General features: G+C 37.9%; 1 long non-coding RNA gene and 1 pseudogene across 7 annotated transcripts in view; one reads left to right on the forward strand and one right to left on the reverse strand.

The window, feature by feature from the left end:
- Positions 1–19,079, reverse strand: part of LOC108588354 (uncharacterized) — a 160,536-nt gene that overhangs the window by 116,576 nt on the left and 24,881 nt on the right. The gene's annotated exons all lie outside the window — the stretch shown is intronic.
- LOC118148224 (small nucleolar RNA U13) lies at positions 6,831–6,924 on the forward strand (annotated as a pseudogene).

Genomic DNA, 19,079 nt, shown 5'->3' on the forward strand with positions numbered 1-19,079 from the left:
TAAGTACCAAGATGAAGTGATCTTTTAGATACCCAGAGCAGTGGTCTTTCCCTGTAGCCACAGCTCCAGGTCTCGTCTTCACTTCTCTGTGTCCTGTTCTCCTAGTTGCCTACCTTGTGTGGCCCTGTGACCTGCAGGTATTGGAGATCCACAGCTAAGATGCCAGGATCCCCTGGAAGCCTAGAAATTGAAAGGTTGACATTTAGGGATGTGGCCATAGAATTTTCCCTGGAGGAGTGCCAATGCCTGGACACCGCACAGCAAAATTTATATAGGAATGTGATGTTAGAGAACTACAGAAACCTGGCCTTCCTGGGCAGACAAGCAACCTCATCAAGCAGCTCCCAGACACCACAGCCAGGTAAATCCACAAAGATGGAAAAAAACAAGCACAAAAAAGATGAAACCATCAAAGACCAGAACACCTCTTCTCCTTCAAGGCATCAAAACTTCTCAACACAGGATCACAACTTAACCAAGGAGTGCAATGAATTGACAGATGCAGGCTTCAGAAGGTGGCTAATAACAAACATTTCTGAGCTAAAGGAACATGTTCTAACTCAATGCAAAGTAACCAAAAACCTTGGGAAAAAGTTAGACAAAATGCTAATTGGAATAACCAGGATAGAGAAGAACATAAACGACTTGATGGAGTTGAAAAACACAGCACAAGAACTACATGAAGCAAACACAAGTTTAAATAGCCAGATCGATCAAGGAGAAGAAAGGATATCAGAGATTGAAGATCAACTCAATGAAATAAAAAGAGAAGGCAAGACAAGAGAAAAAAGAGTGAAAAGAGATGAACAAAGCCTCCAAAAAATATGGGATCATGTGAAAAGACCTTATCTATGCTTGATCAGTGTACCTGAATATGATGGGGAGAATGAATCCAAGCTGGAAAACATGTTCCAGGATATTATCCAGGAGAACTTCCCAAGCCTAGCAAGGCAGTCCAAATTTCAAATTCAAGAAATACAGAGAACTCCCCAAAGATATTCCTTAAGAAGAGCAACCCCAAGGCACATAATCATCATATTCACCAGGGTTGAAATGAAGGAAAAAATGCTAAGGGCAGCCAGAGAGAAAGGCCAGGTCACCCACAGAGGAAAGCCAATTAGACTCACAGCAGATCTCTCTGCAGAAACCCTACAAGCCAGAAGAGATTGGGGGCCAATATTCAACATCCTTAAAGAAAATAACTTTCAACTCAGAATCTATATCCAGCCAAACTAAGCTTTGAAAGTGAAGGAGAAATAAAATCCTTTATGGACAAGCAATTATTAAGAGACCTGTCACCACCAGACCTGCCCTACAAGAGCTCCTGAAAGAAACACTAAGCATGGAAAGAAACAAGTACCAGTCACTGCAAAAGCAAACCAGTTGGCAAAGACCAAAAACACAATGAAGAAAATGAGGCAACTAATGGGAAAGAAAACCAGTCAGTAACAAAATGGCAGAATCAAATCCACACATAACAATATTAACATTGAATGTAAATGGCCTAAACACCCCAATCATAAGACAGACTGGCAAACTGGATAAAAAGTCAGAACCCATCAGTGTGCTGTATTCAGGAAACCCATCTCACATACAAAGACACACATAGACTCAAAATAAAGGGATGGAAGAAGATTTACCAAGGAAATGGAGAACAAAAAAAAGCAGGGGTTGCAATCCTAGTCTCTGATAAAATGGACTTCAAACCAACAAAGATCAAAAGAGAGAAGGACACTACGTAATGGTAAAAGTATCAATCCAACAGGAAGAGCTAAGTATCCTAAACACATACGCCCCCAACACAGGAGCACCTGTGATTTATATTAAGAACATAAAGCAAGTTCTTAATGACCTAAAACGAGATTTAGAATATTAGATGAATGAGACAGAAAATTAACAAGGATATCCAGGACTTGGATGCAGAGCTGGACCAAGTGGACCTAATACACATATATAGAACTCTCCACCCCAAATCCACAGAATATACATTTTTCTCAGCACCACATTGCACATACTCTAAAATTGACCACATCATTGGAAGCAAATCACTCCTCAGCAAATCCAAAAGAACAGAAATCATAACAAACAGTCTATCAGACCACAGCGCAGTCAGACTAGGACTCAGGATCAAGAAACGCACACAAACCCACACAACCACTTGGAAACTGAACAACCTGTTTCTGAGTGTTGACTGGAAACTGTCTCAAAAAAAAAAAGAGAAATACTAGACTTCCATAGAATCAACCCAGATGCCCATCAATGATACACTGGACAAAGAAAATGTGGTACATATACACCATGAAATACTACGCAACCATTAAAAATGAGTTTGTGTCCTTTGGAGGGACTTGGATGAATCTGGAAACCATCATTCTCAGCAAACTAACACAAGAACAGAAAGCCAAACACTGTAGTTCTCACTCATAGATGGATGTTTAACAAGAACACGTGGACTCAGGGAAAGGAGCATCACACACTGGGGGCAGTTGAGGGGGGTAGGGAGAGACAGTGCAGGGTGGGGAGAAAGGGGAGGGTGGGAGGGATAACATGGGGAGAAATGCCAGATATAGTATGCATCTAAAGTTAATAAATTAATTTAAAAATATACAAAATAGCTGTACATGGTGGTGCCTGCCTGTAATCTCAGCTACTCAGGAGGCTGAGGCAGGAGAATTGCTTGAACCTGGGAGGTGGAGGTTGTAGTGAGCCGAGATTGTGCCACTGCACTATAGCCTGGGCAATAGAGCGAGAGTCTGTCAAAAAAAGAGCCACTTATTTTTGAGATGGGGTCTTGCTACATAACCCGGGCAGGTCTTAGTGTTTTGACCAGAAGCAGTTCTCCAACTTTAATGTACTATGTAGCTATTATTACAGGTGTGAACCATATTGCCTGGTTCTCTCATAAAGGGATTTTTGTCAGGACTCAGTGATAGATTTTCTTGGTGTCAGAAGATAAGCAAATAGGGCACTGTTTACTTTCTTGTCTTATAAATGTCACTGTCCATATGAATTTTTACTTTTTATTTTCTACTTCAAATTTGTCTGTAATTTTAGATTCAGACATTTGGGGCAATATACTAAAATATATATGTTGTGCCTGAATTAGATAATTAGTATGCAGGCAGGCAAGAAGGAATTATAAAATTTTAAATAGCTTCTGTTAGCCTATATCTAAAGAATACAATTTATTCCCCAAGTATTTGTTTTTTATATGAGACTCTTACCATATTCTGCTAAATCTGTGTGTATGTGTACGTGTGTGTACACATATATATATAATTTAGCAATGTAAGGCTATTATTTGCTTCTAAACTTGGATTGCAGTAGTTTTATTTTGTGTAAAAATAGCATATATCTAAAACTTAAAAATTTACACTAGTGTGTGTCATTAGCATCTCCTAAAAAAAAAAAAAAAAAATACCCAGAGCAGCAGCAGATCTTTTTCCTTGTTGGCTTCACTACTGGTAGAGTCATTTTTAGTAAGGTAATACAGAACATCTAATTCAAGAATATGACTTCCCATAAATACTGAAGAAGAATTCAAAGCTACCAATTGGGGAAAGAGCTTTTTATAAAGCAGTGTAAAAACTTACAAATTACCTAGAAAACAGAACATCCTGCAGAAAACTCTAACTAGAAAACATTCAAAATGGAATTCTTTACTGCACTTGCATGCTAACCTGTCTCATCATCCCACCATATCTGCTTCTTTTCCTCCTCAGACAACCCCAGATAACAGCATAGAGAGCCCAGACACCCTTAAACTCCATGTAAGCTCATGTTAAATACAGCCAGAGGGTGATTAACTCATGAATCCCCAAGTGTGTTCTCAGATCATCCACAGGAACCAGAAAGCAGTGAACTTTTCCAAATGCACAGAAACAGAAGCAGAAAGCAAGTGATTTAATCAAAACACAACAGAGGTTAAAGGTAAGCATCTACTTACCACGTGAATGAGTGTCCCATTTTGATCTCCGTCTTAACCAACTATACAAAATTCCTATTAACTGAGAAAAGATTTATTATACTCCCTTATAAAATCACAGGTACTAGATTAACTGAATCCATAACTGCTAAACTATGAAACACAACTAAAGGCTAAACTATGAAGCTTCAGTTTTATTTCAGGCAACCTCCTGACATAAACACAATCTAGATTAAAAAAAAAAAAAAAAAAAAAGCTCAACAACATACACACATCCCCAAAAAATCACATAGAACACAGACACACAGAAAGGGTGGGCCTGCTTTCTATCCACAGCACTGTCAAGCTTGCTCTGGTAAATGAAAGCCAGGAAGCTCATCCCGGAGCAGAATGAAGGGGATGAATACAAGAACAAGGAAGCCCTTCTAGGAAGAGAGTTTGGAGTGTGTCTCTGTGTGTATATGTACTCACATTTTTAGTCTCTTTGGTGTGTGAAAGGAAAATAAATCTTGGGCCCCTAAATCACTAAGCTAAAGGGAAAAGCCAAGCTGGGAACTGCTTAGGGACAACCTGCCTGTCACTGAGATAGATGCATTGCTGATTGCCTCCTTTGGAAAGGCTAATCAAAAACTCAAAGAATGCAAGCACTCCTCTCTCTCACCTGTCTGTGACCCAGAAGCTCCTTCCAGCTTCAAGTCTCCTTCCTGTCTTTGCTTCAAGTTGTCCTGCCTTTCTGGACACAACCATTGTACTTCTTACATACGTTGGCTGATGTCTCACATCTCCCTAAAATGTATAAAACTAAGCTGTGTCCCGACCACCCTGGCACATGTCATCAGGACTTCCTGAGGCTGTCTCAGGAGTGTGCATCCTCAAACTTGGCAAAATAAACTTTCTAAATTAACTGAGACTTGTCGCAAATTTTCAGGGTTACAAATAATACCAGCAAACCCAGAGACCCACTGAAGGGAAAAAGAAGGTAGTCTAACTTCATTATGACTGCAAAAATGTGTCTGGTATATCCATATGATAGGATATTACTTAGCAAATAGAAGGAAAAAAACTACTGACACAAAAAACACCATGGATGAATCTCAAAATAATCACGTTGAATGAAAAAAGCCAGAAAAAAGAATAAATACCTACTGTATGATTCTATTTATATAAGTTAGAAAACAAAAACTAATCTACAGTTACAAAAAGCTTATCAGTGGTTCCCTGTGGATCAGAGGCAGGAAGGAGACAGCACTGAAGGGTACAATGAAACTGTTGGGATGACAAGTACATCTATTATCTCTAGTGGTGACAGCTCTATGCCTGAATACCTATGTGAAAACATCTAACTTTACACTTCTAATATGTGCAGCTTGGGTGTCACTTGACTACTCAATAAAGCTGTTAAAATTTTTTGATAAAAAGAGTTCACATTGACCACCAATCAGTTTAACTGAAACCTTACAAAATGAAGGAGATTATTTTCACTTTCAGAAGGATATCTGATTTCAGTTACATATCATGCTTTGTGGACAAGCAATTTCAGAATAAATACAGATTTCAAATACTTAAATATTTGTATTTCTTCCCGTTCATCCTTCTCATTATTTAAAGGAAGCATTTTACAAAAGAATTCCATCGCTTCAAGTTTCTTACAGAGACTCTCTGAAATTCAATAAATATTTAACTTTTTGGAAAAGATGGGATCTTAAACACCATCCTGTCCAACTTTCTCAATTTAATGAAGTAAACTTAGCCCCTCCCCTTGCAGGGAGTTCATCCAGTCTCATGGCTTTGAAGTCAGCTCTATGTTGCTGACACCTACCTTTGTCATTTTAATCTTGACCTCCCCACTGAACTACAGACATTTATTCCACTGCCGACTAAACCACCTCACTTCACTATCTCATAAGTATCTAAAACCAGTTGTGGCCAAAAGGTATCTTCTGATTCCTCTCACCACCAACTTCTCGAATTTTCCCCATCTTAGTAATTGAACCATCACACATTCAGTTCTCAACTAAAACCTAGAAATCAACTCTTGACTACTCATCTCCTGCCTTCCACATAGAATCCACACTTAAGTTCTTAGCTCTGTCTGCAAAGTAGATTGCCAAAGCTGGCCCAGGCTCCATCTACACAGCTACTATGGCTTCTTACCCAGAAAACAGCTCTGAAAAGTCCCCATTTCCTCTTCTGCCTCTACCAGTCATCACTACACAGTAGCCACAGTAATGAGACCATCAATCCGCAGACCTAGAACACTCTACAGACTTGCTGCCATCATTAAAGTGACATCCTAACTCCTTATTTTGCCCTAAAATATCAAGGCCCTTTCCACCTCTCTAGCCTCATCTACCACTACTTCTTCTCTGTATACATTTTGACATTTCATACTGACTGTCTCAAAGACACTAAACTCATTTCCACCCCAAAGCCAACGCTTTCCCACTTCCATACCTGGAATGCACACAGATACTTTGCCATTCATATCTCAACTCAAATAACATCTTCAAAAGCTTCCCAGACCTCACAATCTGCAGAAGAACCCCTGGTGAGAAGCTGGTGGTGAGAGGAATCAGGAGCCCTTTGGCCACAATAAGTTTAGAAATGTATTAGGTATTCAAGTGAATATTTAATTCACTTTTCATAGACCCCATTTTACTGATGTTGTGGTACTTATAACTATCTAAAATTATCTTGTAAAGTTCTTTACTTATTTATTATATATGCTAATAAAATTAATTAATTCATTCATTTATTAATTAATTTATTCCTGCTATGCCTATCAGAAGCACTAGCCCAAATAAGAACTGTGATCTTTTCTTATTTCACTTGAAAGCATTTATTTCTGGGTGCCTGGTACTACTGGTTAAAAAGTACCCATGTGCATTTTTTTATGTCTATTTTAGTTCTTTTTTAATTCCTAAGTATGATGATTGGGTTTCCACACTCAAACCTGAGTGTGAACCTTTTTACAATGTCAGCACATTACCAGTCTGACGTTTAAAAATAAAGGTCAATTTCAACTGTCCTATTAATTTTACAAGTCTTCAAATTATGCTTCTAAAAAACTGAAAAATTCAACGACTGGCGTGCCTCATTATCATGGGATTTCTATTTGATATAATATCAACTTATCAATTTACGAATGTTGTTGATTTTGAGACTGCATGGCCTGTCACCATAATAGTACACTTTTTGATAAGGATAAGGTCAATATAAAAAGTATTTACTTTTAATGATTAAATTGGGATCTCTAATATCTTACCTTTGGGATACTTAGCAAATAGTCACATAATATACTATCTAAATGCACCAATTTAAACATTTTTAATTCCTTTTCTTTTTTAGAATTTCAAAGCTTTCAGACACTGCTACCAAAAAAATTACAATAGATTTTTTACCTGGTTGTTACACATTATAAATGATCCCACAGTAAATTATTAATCACTGGAATGTACATTTTATAAGGACAGAGATATTTATCCAGTTTGTTCATTGTATCCCCCAGCACCTATTCCTGGCATATTATCAGCTTAAAATAATATGAGTTGTTAAATACCTGCAAGCTCCTGTTTTATCTTATGGAGTTCACCATATTACTTCCACATTTAGAGCATACTGCTAATATGTGTAATCTCTTCTTGCTATTGCTTGATGCCGTGAAAATACTAAGCATGATTTCAACAGCAATTCTAAATCACAAGTTATTGACTTTCAAGTTATACAGTGATATGTGGCAAATGGGTGGCAAGAGATCAACATAGATTTTCACGTAAGGTGTGATCAACATAGATTCTCTTACATTGTGCTGAGGAGGCAAGACTCAACATGGAGTCTGGATACACAGACTGCTCTAGGGCTAGGGAGAAAGCCACTGACAGAAGACCATCTGTCTGTGCATGAGAGTATCAAATTTTATACTGATGCCAAGGTGAATGTTAAATAGCACTACAGGGCTGATAACGAATGTTGCCATAATAAAGTAGTTAGAAGCAACCATTATGAATCATAAAAAAAGCAGCTCAGTTTTTAGTGTGCTGTAAGTAATTTATACTAATGAAAATTAAAATAGTCAAGTTCATGAATAATTATTCATGAATAATCAAGATTATTCTTAGGACATTACTCTTGCCCTCACATTTCTAAGAAAAAAGCAGCAGCGATACAACTAGTTTGCTGGGAACTACATATAACACAATAAACATGAGTGGGAATGTGTGTTATCTGAATGCCACCTAACATGTCAAAGTAAACTGACACTGCAGATCTGAAGCTAGCAGCTCTCTACCACCTAATACATCCTAAATACGAGTCCCTGTTCCATCTTCAACCAAGTAACCTCTGGCATTTATAACCTGTTTCTTAATATGAAAATAAGAATAAACACTGGGGTCTATTGGGGGGAAAAGGGGAGGGCCAGTGGGAGGGGGAGGTGGGGAGGGATAGCCTGGGGAGAAATGCCAAATGTGGGTGAAGGGGAGAAGAAAAGCAAAGCACACTGCCATGTGTGTACCTACGCAACTGTCTTGCATGCTCTGATCATGTACCCCAAAACCTATAATCCAATAAAAAATTAAAAAAAAAAAAAAAAAAAAGAATAATCCCTGTCTAGATTTGTAAATAATAAAATTTATAAAGAAAAATAAAAATAAACATATACTTCTAATCCTTTGATCAGCAAGGTCTGCCTACCTGGCTGGCTGGATGGACTGAGGAGGGGCAGGTTCAGAACCCACTGGGAAAGCTCCTATACAAGGTAAGATGACAAGTAAACAGGCCATTATTTAACAAACAAAATGGCCTTTTATAAAATATGCATCATATCACTTCATACCCACCAAGATGCCTATAATCAAAAAGATAGTAACGGTTGACAAGAATGTAAAGAAACTGGAACCCTCACACATTGCTGGTGAGAATGTAAAATAATACAGTCACTTTGGAAGACAGTTCCTCAAAATGTCAGGTATAGTTATCATATGAACCAGTAATTCCACTCCTAGGTATACACACAGAAGAAGTAAAAACAGATCTACACAAAAGTTCTACGCAAATGTTCACAGCAGCATTATTCATACTTGCAAAAAACATAAAAACAACCCAAATGTCCATCAACAACAGACAGACAAATAAAATGTGGTATATCCATATAATGGAATAACATTTCACAATTAATAAAAAATGTATGATGATATGCAAAGATAGATAAACCTTGAAAACATGCTAATGAAAGAAGTCAGACACAAAAGACCACAAGTCATCTGATTGCACTTAAATAAAACATCTAAAATAGGCAAATCTATAGAGACAGAAAGTAGATGAGTGGTTGCTTCAGGCTGAGAGATTTGAGGAAAATAGGGAGTGACTGTGAATGGGTACAAGATTTCTTTTTGTGATGGAAATGTTACAGATTAGACAGTGGTGATAGCTGTACAACTGTGACTATATTAAAACTGTTGAACTGTACACTTTAAATGGGTGAGTCCTATGGTATGTGAACTATATCTTGATAACACTATTAAAATATATTGTGCATTATCTTTAAATAATTATAGCTTTCAACCATCAAATGATATGTCTTATCAAGATGAAGTATGGACATGTCACCCCAACAGCTACATTCCATATAGTTCGCAAAGTCTTCTCACAGCCCCCAGTCCCCATGACCAAGAGTATTCCCCAGGGCACTTCTGCCAGAGCTCCCAGAGAAGATGCTTTCTCTTCCTAGGATCACGAGTGGAGCTGGTTTCAACTGGGGCTCCTTCTGTGACAAAAGAGAATAGGCTAACACTCTAAGAAAAGCAGAATAAGACAGGGAGTGGGGCAGTGGGATAAAGAAGGAGGGGGAAAGAGGAAGGTGAGAAAGGAGGAGACACAGAGAGGAAGGGCTCAGTAATTATTGTTTGAGCATCTGCGTCCAGCCATGCTGGCTAGTTTAAAGTGGGTTTCTGTAATTTGCTTTTAGGAGAGTCTTAATATGTTACTTCACTACAAACTCTTTCCCTACTTAACTGATAAACTTTCTAAGGATATATACACAAGTTAAACTAAATATTGGGCATTTTTGTTTAATAAAAAGACATATGAAACATTGGAAAGAGCACACATAGCTCAGTGGTTAAATGAAGTCAGACAGACTTAGATTCAAATGTGAGTCCCAGGCTTACCTAAGTGACCTTGGGAACACACAATTTAACTTCCCCAAATCTTAGTTGCCACTTCTGTAAAATGGGAGCCCTAGGTTTGGTTTTTTTTTTCTTTTTTTTTTGTTTTTTGAGACGGAGTTTCACTGTTGTTACCCAGACTTCAGTGCAAAGGCACGATCTCGGCTTACTGCAGCCTCTGCCTTCTGTGTTCAAGCAATTCTCCTGCCTCAGCCTCCTGAGTAGCTGGGACTACAGGCACGCACCACCATGCCCAGCTAATTTTTGTATTTTTAGTAGAGACGGGGTTTCACCTCATTGACTAGGATAGTCTCAATCTCTTGACCTTGTGATCCACTCGCCTCAGCCTCCCAAAGTGCTGGGATTATAGGCGTGAGCCACCGCGCCTGGCCTAGGTTTGGTTTTCTTACAGACAGGCCACTGTCCATATTAAATGAAATAACTCATGGCAGTGTCTCAAAACAGTACCTGGCATATGAAAACACAATGATATGACCCACCATTATTAGTGGTAAACTCATGATTTATCACAGATATATTTAGAGCATAAAAAAGTATTGTTTTAAAGCAAAGATAGTATGAATAAGACTAGTAGGTAAGAGCCAGAGAAAACTGTACCATGCTTCACAAAAAAATACTTCTTATTCATTTGGAGAGCATTATTTTTAAGACATGTTAGAAACTAAACCTAGTAATGGTAAACACAACAGCCAGAACCAAAAATGCTGATTCATAAAAATCAATTCTGGTTCTTAACTAGCCATGGCCAACACATAATTTGGTCACAGTTATTTCTTCTTAGCCTTCAGTCTGCAATCACTTTTGGAAACCACGCCCCACTTGCAAATAGACAGCTTTAGACAGCTATTCAGATTGCTAAGCTTTCTGTCCTTCTACAACACTGCATATTATTGCATCCACATGAGAGAATTCCCTCCACTTATCTACTGCCCATAGATATCATTAACTTGGCTCAGACACAAGTCCTCTCCAAAAGTGACCTTGTGATCACCCAGTTCTGAGTTTATTCGTTCATTCAACAAAGACTTAATGAGAACCTACTATGTGCAAGGTACTGCACTAGGTACCAGAGATGCAGAGAATAAACACACCTCTTCCCTGTGTTCTCATGAGAACCTGTTGCCTCCTCATCACAACACTGACCACACTGATTACTGATTTCCTAATTACTTCTCTGCAACCCCTACAGAGACTCTAAGCAACCTGAGGTCAGGGACCATAGCAAAGCTGATTTGCACCGTATCACATTATTTTGAATAAGTCATGGAAAAAAACTGAAATAGAATGAGGTGTCAGCACAATATAGCCACAGCATAGCTATTTGCATGGTCAGAGACTCATGCAGAGCAAACTCTGAAGTGTGTAGACACACAAACTTTATAGGTCACTGAGTCTCCCATCAATGCTGAATATAGCCTGCCCCTGAGATCTTGGCTACATCTAGAGCTCGATCCAAAGTATATGATACAGATATAAAATTACATAATACAAATATAAAATATGCACTTACTTTTATAAATATATGTATTATCTTTTCATTGAAAATATGTCTATACAAGGTAAAGAAGAATAAAGCTGCACATAGATTAGCTAAAATGGAATTTTTTAGATGAAATGCACCAATTCCAGAAAAAACACAAACTACAACAACTCATCCAATATGAGTTTAAATAGCCCTGTAACTGTTAAGAAAACTGGCTTTGTAATTTAAAATCCCATAAACATCTCTAGGTCAGTGAGGTGCGGTGGCTCACACCTGTAATTCCAGCACTTTGGGAGGCCGAGGCAGGTGGATCACCTGAGGTCAGGAATTCAAGACCACTCTGGCAAACATAGTGAAACCCTTCTCTACTCAAAATACAAAATATTAGCTGGGCGTGGTAGTGGGTGCCTGTAATCCCAGCTACTCAGGAGTCTGAGGCAGGAGAATCCTTGAACCCAGGAGGTGGAGGCTGCAATGAGCCAAGGTCATGCCATTGTACTCCAGCCTGGGCAACAAGAGCAAACTCCATCCCCCACCTCCCCACCAAAAAAAAAAACTTGGCTCAGATGGCTTTACTAAATAATTCTATCAAATTTTTTAGAAAGAACTAACACTGGTTTTATACAATCCCTCCCAGAAAATAGAAGAGGAACGAACACATCTCAATTCAATAAAGGGAGTGGTCTAGATGTAAGAAGACTAAGGAGAGTTTAGAACCAAATGCAACCTAACCTGTAATTCCAAACTAGATCCTGTTGTTAAACAGAATTTGATGAGATAAACAGTAAAGCTTGAATAAAGTTGAAGATGTGGTAATAGAAATGCATTAATTTTCTAATTTTGATGGTCATTTTGATATTACACAGAAGAATGTCCTTTTCTTAGAAAATGACACTAAAATATTTGGAAGCAATGTGTCATCAAGTCAGCAACTTCTTAGCAAATGGTTCAGGGAAAAGCAAATGTTATCTGAATTGTACTGATAACCTTCCTGTAAATGTAATCTTGTTTTAAACCAAAGAAAAAATATTTCTTAAAAATATAGGAGTCTATCTTTATGATCTCAGGATACAGAAGAATTTGCTAAACTAGGTATAAAAACACTGCAAATATGAATGTTATAAATTCAGCCACATGAAGATTAAGAACTTTATAAATGGAACATTATTCAGCTTTCCAAAAGAAAAGAAATTTTGGCTTTTATGAGTCATATAACATGTATCATATGTGACAACATGGATGAACCCTCAGATATGCCACTCACAAAAAGACAAATGCTCTAAGTTTCCACTTATATGAAGTATCTAGAATAGTTGAATTCATAGAAACAAAAGGCCAGCTGCTGGGCCTGGGGGAAATAGAGAGTTGATTAATTAATATACAGTTTCAGTTCTGTAAGATGAAAATGTGGAGATCTAGTATCCAATGTTGTGAATACACTCATCACTACTGAACTACCCACTTAAAGATGGTTAAATTTCATGCTTATTACCACATACATATATACATTTGTGGATAACACTTGAAGAAAGAAAGGAAATGGTTAACACAATATTGCAGAAGTCTCTCCTCTCTGAAATGTGATCCAAAAAGGGCACACAGGGAACTTAAAAAAAAAATTCCTTAAGTTCAAGTACAAGTAGTTTTCATCATCCTCTAAAAGGATAAACTCCTCCAAATCTAATTTTTAAAATCAACTCCCCAGGAAAGGGAAGATGAGCCAGTACAAAAGCTCTGAAAATAAATAAAGAACTAAAGGACAGGGAAGGCAAAAGGAAAGAATCATGAATTCTCTCAGTATTATTAACTTTAAATTATATTTTCTAAATAATAAAGGATCAATTTCTGTACAATAATTTAAAGTTATAAGTGGTACTGGTCAAACTAGATGTAACTTTATGTAATTACCAATTATCTTTCTAAAATATGGAGCCAAATAATATCAATCCCTCAGCCTTTCTATATTGCTCACCACAACAGGAGGAGTCAGTCAGGACAGGGGCAGTCCTCAGTGGTCTGAACAAGGAGAAGCAGAAAGAGGCACTGAGGGCCAGTGTTCTGCCTGAGAAAGCAGAAGCTCGAGGCTACACAGTACACAGTTTGTTCAGAGGCCTCCCACTTCAGACTGGTTTCCCGCTAAGAAGAAAAAAAGGTAAGGCTCAAAAATATACCCACATGGTTCCTTCTGGGGTGGGGGGAGAAATTAAAATGTCTTAATTCTTCTTCTCAATAGCTTTAAAACATGCAAATCAAATTCTAAATTTTCTACTGTCAACTGGCTACATCAGCTAGGACTCAGGTCAGATACAGACAGGTCACTGAGGCTGACTGAAAATCACCTATATTTTACTCTTATTTTTATTCACAACGCTTTCAGGAAAAAAAATTTTTTGGATTAAAATTTTTCTTATCATTCTACTCAAAGTACCATAGGCTCTTTATTCTATCAAATGAGATTCTTACTCTGAAGAATACAATGGAATTCTTTAAAGATAAAATGTGCAACCACCAAATAGAATCTTGAGTCCTGCCCTATTCCCTGAACTTCAGATTCACATCTTCAATGTTCTTCACATTTCTACTTCAAAGGCTAGCCAGCATCTGAAACTTAACACAGTTGAAAGGAGTATCATTTGTATCCACCCCTTCTCATATGCCAACAGCCATTTCTCTTCCAGGCTGGTGTCGAAAGTTGTCACACTTACCTTCCACTGAGCTGTTAACACTTAAACTGTTCATGGGCAGCAAGGCTAAAAGAGCACCGACTATAACACTCCTTCTGGGGCTTCAGGGCCTGCACAGAGTTTTGCTCCTGCTGGCACCCGAAAAGCACTCACCCCAGCTCCTGCACACGCTTACCTGCATGTTCCCTTCCCTGACCAGTTGAGCACAGGAGGTTCTAGTGAGTGGAGTCTGCCCCTGCCAGTGCCTAAGTGCTGCTTCCAGCACCCCCACCCCAGTTCCCGCCAGCAAAGCGTTCAGGGAAATTATCCTGCTTCACTAACTCAGTCAGGTGACCAAATCAACATCAACAGTGATCAGTCACATTGAAAAGTACACACCCTTTCCTTTGTATGATGTGATGAAAAGGACACTTCATCTTTTCGGTCTTCCTCCCAGGCATCCATAAACCCAGACGTATTATGAGAAACACATTTGATAAATCCCACTTGCGGAACATTCTACAAAATATGTGACCAGTAGTCCTCAAACCTGACAAGGTCACCAAAAAAGAAAGGAAAGTCTGAGAAACTGACACAGTCTAAAGGAAGCTAAGGAGACACAAAGACTAAATGTAATATGGTAATCTGCATAAGATCCAGGAACACAAAAAGGACCTTGTTATAAACTGAATGTTTGTGGCCTGCCCAGAATCCTCATATGTTAAAGCTTTAACCTCGAATGTAACAGTTATCTGGAGCTAGTGCGTTTGGGAGGTAATCAGCATTAGATGAAGTCATGAGGGCAGGGCCCTGGTCTGATGGGATTAGTGCTCTTATAAAGAGACAAATGAAAGAACAGAGCTTGTTCTTTCTCTATTCTGGAGAGAACATACCTAGGAAAGGGGACTGTGCCATGTGCAAGTGAGGAAGGGACTCCTCACTGGAACCCAACCATCCTGGCACCCAATCTCAGACTTTCCACCTCCAGATATGTGAAAACAAATTTCTTTTGTTTAATCCACTCCGTCTATGGAATTTTGTTACGGCAGCTGACTGATACAGACCTTAAGTAAAAACTAAAGAAATCAATCATGTATAGAATTTAGTCATTAATAATGTATCAATATTACTTCACTAAATGTGACAAATGACCACATTGATGTAAGAGTTTAACAATATGAAAACTGGATGTAAGTTATTTGAAAACTCTACAATTTCCACAACTTCTGTAAATTTAAAACTCTTCTAAAACACAAGATGTATTTCTAAAAATTCGATGGCTTGTAATCATATTTTTCTTAAACCAAAGGCTTCCCAATCTCTTTTACTCATCATCTAATACTTGCACCTTGTTTACTCTGGTGTACCATGTTCACCTTTACAAGGGTTACACAGTATGAGTTACATACATGTACACATTTGTCAAAATTGATTAAACTGCACACTTAAGATCTATGCATTTCTCTATATATGTTACACTTCAATTACAACTATTTTAAAATATATGATTGCCAAATGAATACTCTAATGACCTAAAAAGTACCCTTGAATTTGGTGGCTGAAAACACTAACATTTCATTTGCTCTGGAATCTGCAATTTGGACATGGATCAGCATGGACACTTCATTACTTCTTTATTTGCCAGTAGCCAACGACTGGTATTATCTAAAGACTCACTCACTCCCATGTCAGATGGTGAATGCTGGCTGTCACCTGAGACTTTAGCTGGGCCTGTAGGTTCAAGCACCAACACCAGACATCTTAATGTGCCTGAGATTTCTCATGATATGGTGGCTGTGTTAGAAAAACTCTATATTCAGTGTGACTCTAATTCTGTTTCAATATACACACACATTCTAAAAAAAATTAACAGAAGTTTTCCCTGGAGTGAAGAAAAATGAGTGATTTTTAAACTTTCATAGTTATACATTTTTATTTTATAAATTTTATACCATAAACATGTATTACTTTCTAAATCAGATGAAAAAAATTCAGTTCCCTGTTAGCGTACATAATACACTAGTGCAAACACAAATGAAATTGAATATGCAAAAATGTCAAACATTAACATTATAAAAAAAAAAGAATCTGCTCACAAACAGCAAAAATGTTACAAAATACTTGACTCATTCTGCCTTACTTCCCCACCCTCCCCATCACGAGAGAGAGTTTCACTCCTGTTGCCCAGGCTGGAATGCAATCTGCTTACTGCAACCTCTGCCTCCTGGGTTCAGGCCATTCTCCTGCCTCAGCCTCCTGAGTAGCTGGGATTACAGGCATGCACCACCATGCCCGGCTAATTTTTGTATTTCTAGTAAAGACGGGGTTTCACCATTTTGGTCAGGCTGATCTTAAACTCCTGACCTCAGGTAATTCACCTCCCTCACCCTCCCAAAGTGCTGGGATTACAGGCGTGAGCCACCTCACCCAGCCCACCTTACTTTTCAAATTACAGATGAATTGAACATCAGCACATCAGAAACTAACAAAGAACACAAATATGCTCAATGATATACAATGTCTTCTAAATCACACATCTGGCCCTTTTCATGGCACAGCTCTCCCTTAGTCCAATTCCTTCCTCAAACGCTTCTCTCCATATTTTCCTTTAATCAAAATCACCTACTAAAAATTACCCTGGAAATAAAATCATCTGGAAAGCAAGGCCTACAAAGGCAAACCTCAGATGCTAGATACTTTCTATCTTACAGCACGGTGTGACCTCACTTGATAATAGATCTTTTACTAAGATTTAAGGCCTACTGAACAAATACTATGGCTACCTCAAGGTGACTCTGGAATTCTCAGTAATGATTAAACAACACAGGAGTCAATGGCAAGATCTCTTGCTCCTTTTCCTTCCCTGGCCTCAGCCTTATTGCAAAACACTCCCTCCCTTCTGCTACCTGGCTCCACAAGGCATGTTCTTACATTCCATGTGAACCAATAATTCCTATCATCTCATAAATTCTATACTTACTCTAGTAAAAAGTTAACTGTTTTTGTTACACTAAAGTCCTTTTCTTCATCTGACATTAAACAACTACTTCTATAATTTTCTAATTTTTCAAAACACTGTTAATTTGCACATACCAAATCAACATACTTCTACGTTGTATTTTTGCACTTTTCATTTCCTGATTTGCCTTTTTCCTGCCAACTCACACTATTTGATTACAACAAATTCCTAAGCTTTTTCTCAACCTGGACTATTTACATTATAAAAATGTCCCATGTTCTCTAAAATGCTCAATTTAAAAATGATAGCTAAATCATTTTCTTCATCCAATTTTACAATATGAGTTTTTAGTTATTTCAAGAACTTCATTGACAAGCAAGTCAATTCTTAGATGCTTCAAAGAAACAATTATCAGTATGAAAAGTTGAGGCTTATGTGGTATTAATCAAATATTCTCAAGACTTGCTCAAATAGGAAACAACTGTAAATATACTCATGTGTTGCTTAATAATGGGGGTGCATTCTTAAAAATGCATCATTAGGCAATTCACTGTGGACATCACAGTGGACTTATACAAACCTAGCCAGTCTAGCCTACTATACGTGCACCTAGATGGTACAGTCTATTACTCCTAGGTTACAGACCTATATAGCAGCTTACTGTAATGAATATTATAGTATATGTGTATCTAAACATAGAAAAGTTACTGTAAAAATACAGCATAAAAGATAAAAAATGGTATACCTATACAGGGCACTCACCATGAATGGAGACTGCAGGACTAAAAGTTGTGGGGAAGTGGGTGGTGAACGAATGTTAAGGTCTCAGACATTGCTCTACACCACTATCGACTTTATAAAGACTTTAAAAAGTCTTTACACTGCAAAGGTCTTCTTTCTTCAGTTAACCTTGGCTTACTGTAACTTTTTTTATTTTACAAAATTTTTAACTCTTCTATTATTGCACTTAAAACACACATTGTACCTCTGCACAAAATATTCTTTCCTTATATCCTAATTCTATAAGCTTTGTTCTATTTTTAATTTTAAAGCTTTTTCTTAAAAACTAAGACACAAACACCCACTAGCTTGGGCCTACACAGGGTCCAGAACATGCACATCACTGTCTCCCACCTCCAATCTTGTCGCACTGAAAGGTTTTCAGGGGCAACAACACGCATGTAGCTCTCACCTGCTATTAAGATAGTACCTTCTTCTGGAATATTTCCTGAAAGACCCGCCTCAGCCTGTTCTATAGTTAACTTTTCTTTTTAATCAACAGAAGTACGCACTAAAACAATGATAAAATGGGTAGAAACTACACAAACCAATAATGTATTTAATGTTATCAAGTATTATGTACTGTACATAATTGCATATGCAACACTTTTACAGGGACTGGCTGCACAGTAAGTGCTCACAGCATCACCATAAAAACATGAGTAACTAAGAAATTATGACTACTACAGCTTCACTAGGCAATGGGAATTTTTCAGCTCCCTTATAATCCGTGGGACCAAAATCATATATGAGCTCTGATGACCTCACTGGCACTATGCAGTACATAACTGTACTACACAAATTAGGGCTATACGTGGCTGTACAAATTTATAGCAGTCCCAAGCTACAAACTCAAGACCTTCAGCTAAACAAAGACATGTCAAAAAGTTTTAAGTCCTGTCTCCTTCCCATGATTCTCCTGATTATTTCAGTACTGAAAAGAACTTTTTCTGGTTGCTGAGATGTTTAAATAAGTTCATTACTATGACAAAGGTATTATTAGCATAAAAAAGAAAATATTTCGGCATGGGAGGGAGGGGTAAGCCTATGGCAGACACGGAGTTCGGAGAAAGGAAATAAAGGG

The sequence above is a fragment of the Callithrix jacchus genome, chromosome 15, assembly GCF_049354715.1.
Source record: "Callithrix jacchus isolate 240 chromosome 15, calJac240_pri, whole genome shotgun sequence".
NCBI classification, from domain to species: Eukaryota; Metazoa; Chordata; class Mammalia; order Primates; family Cebidae; genus Callithrix; species Callithrix jacchus.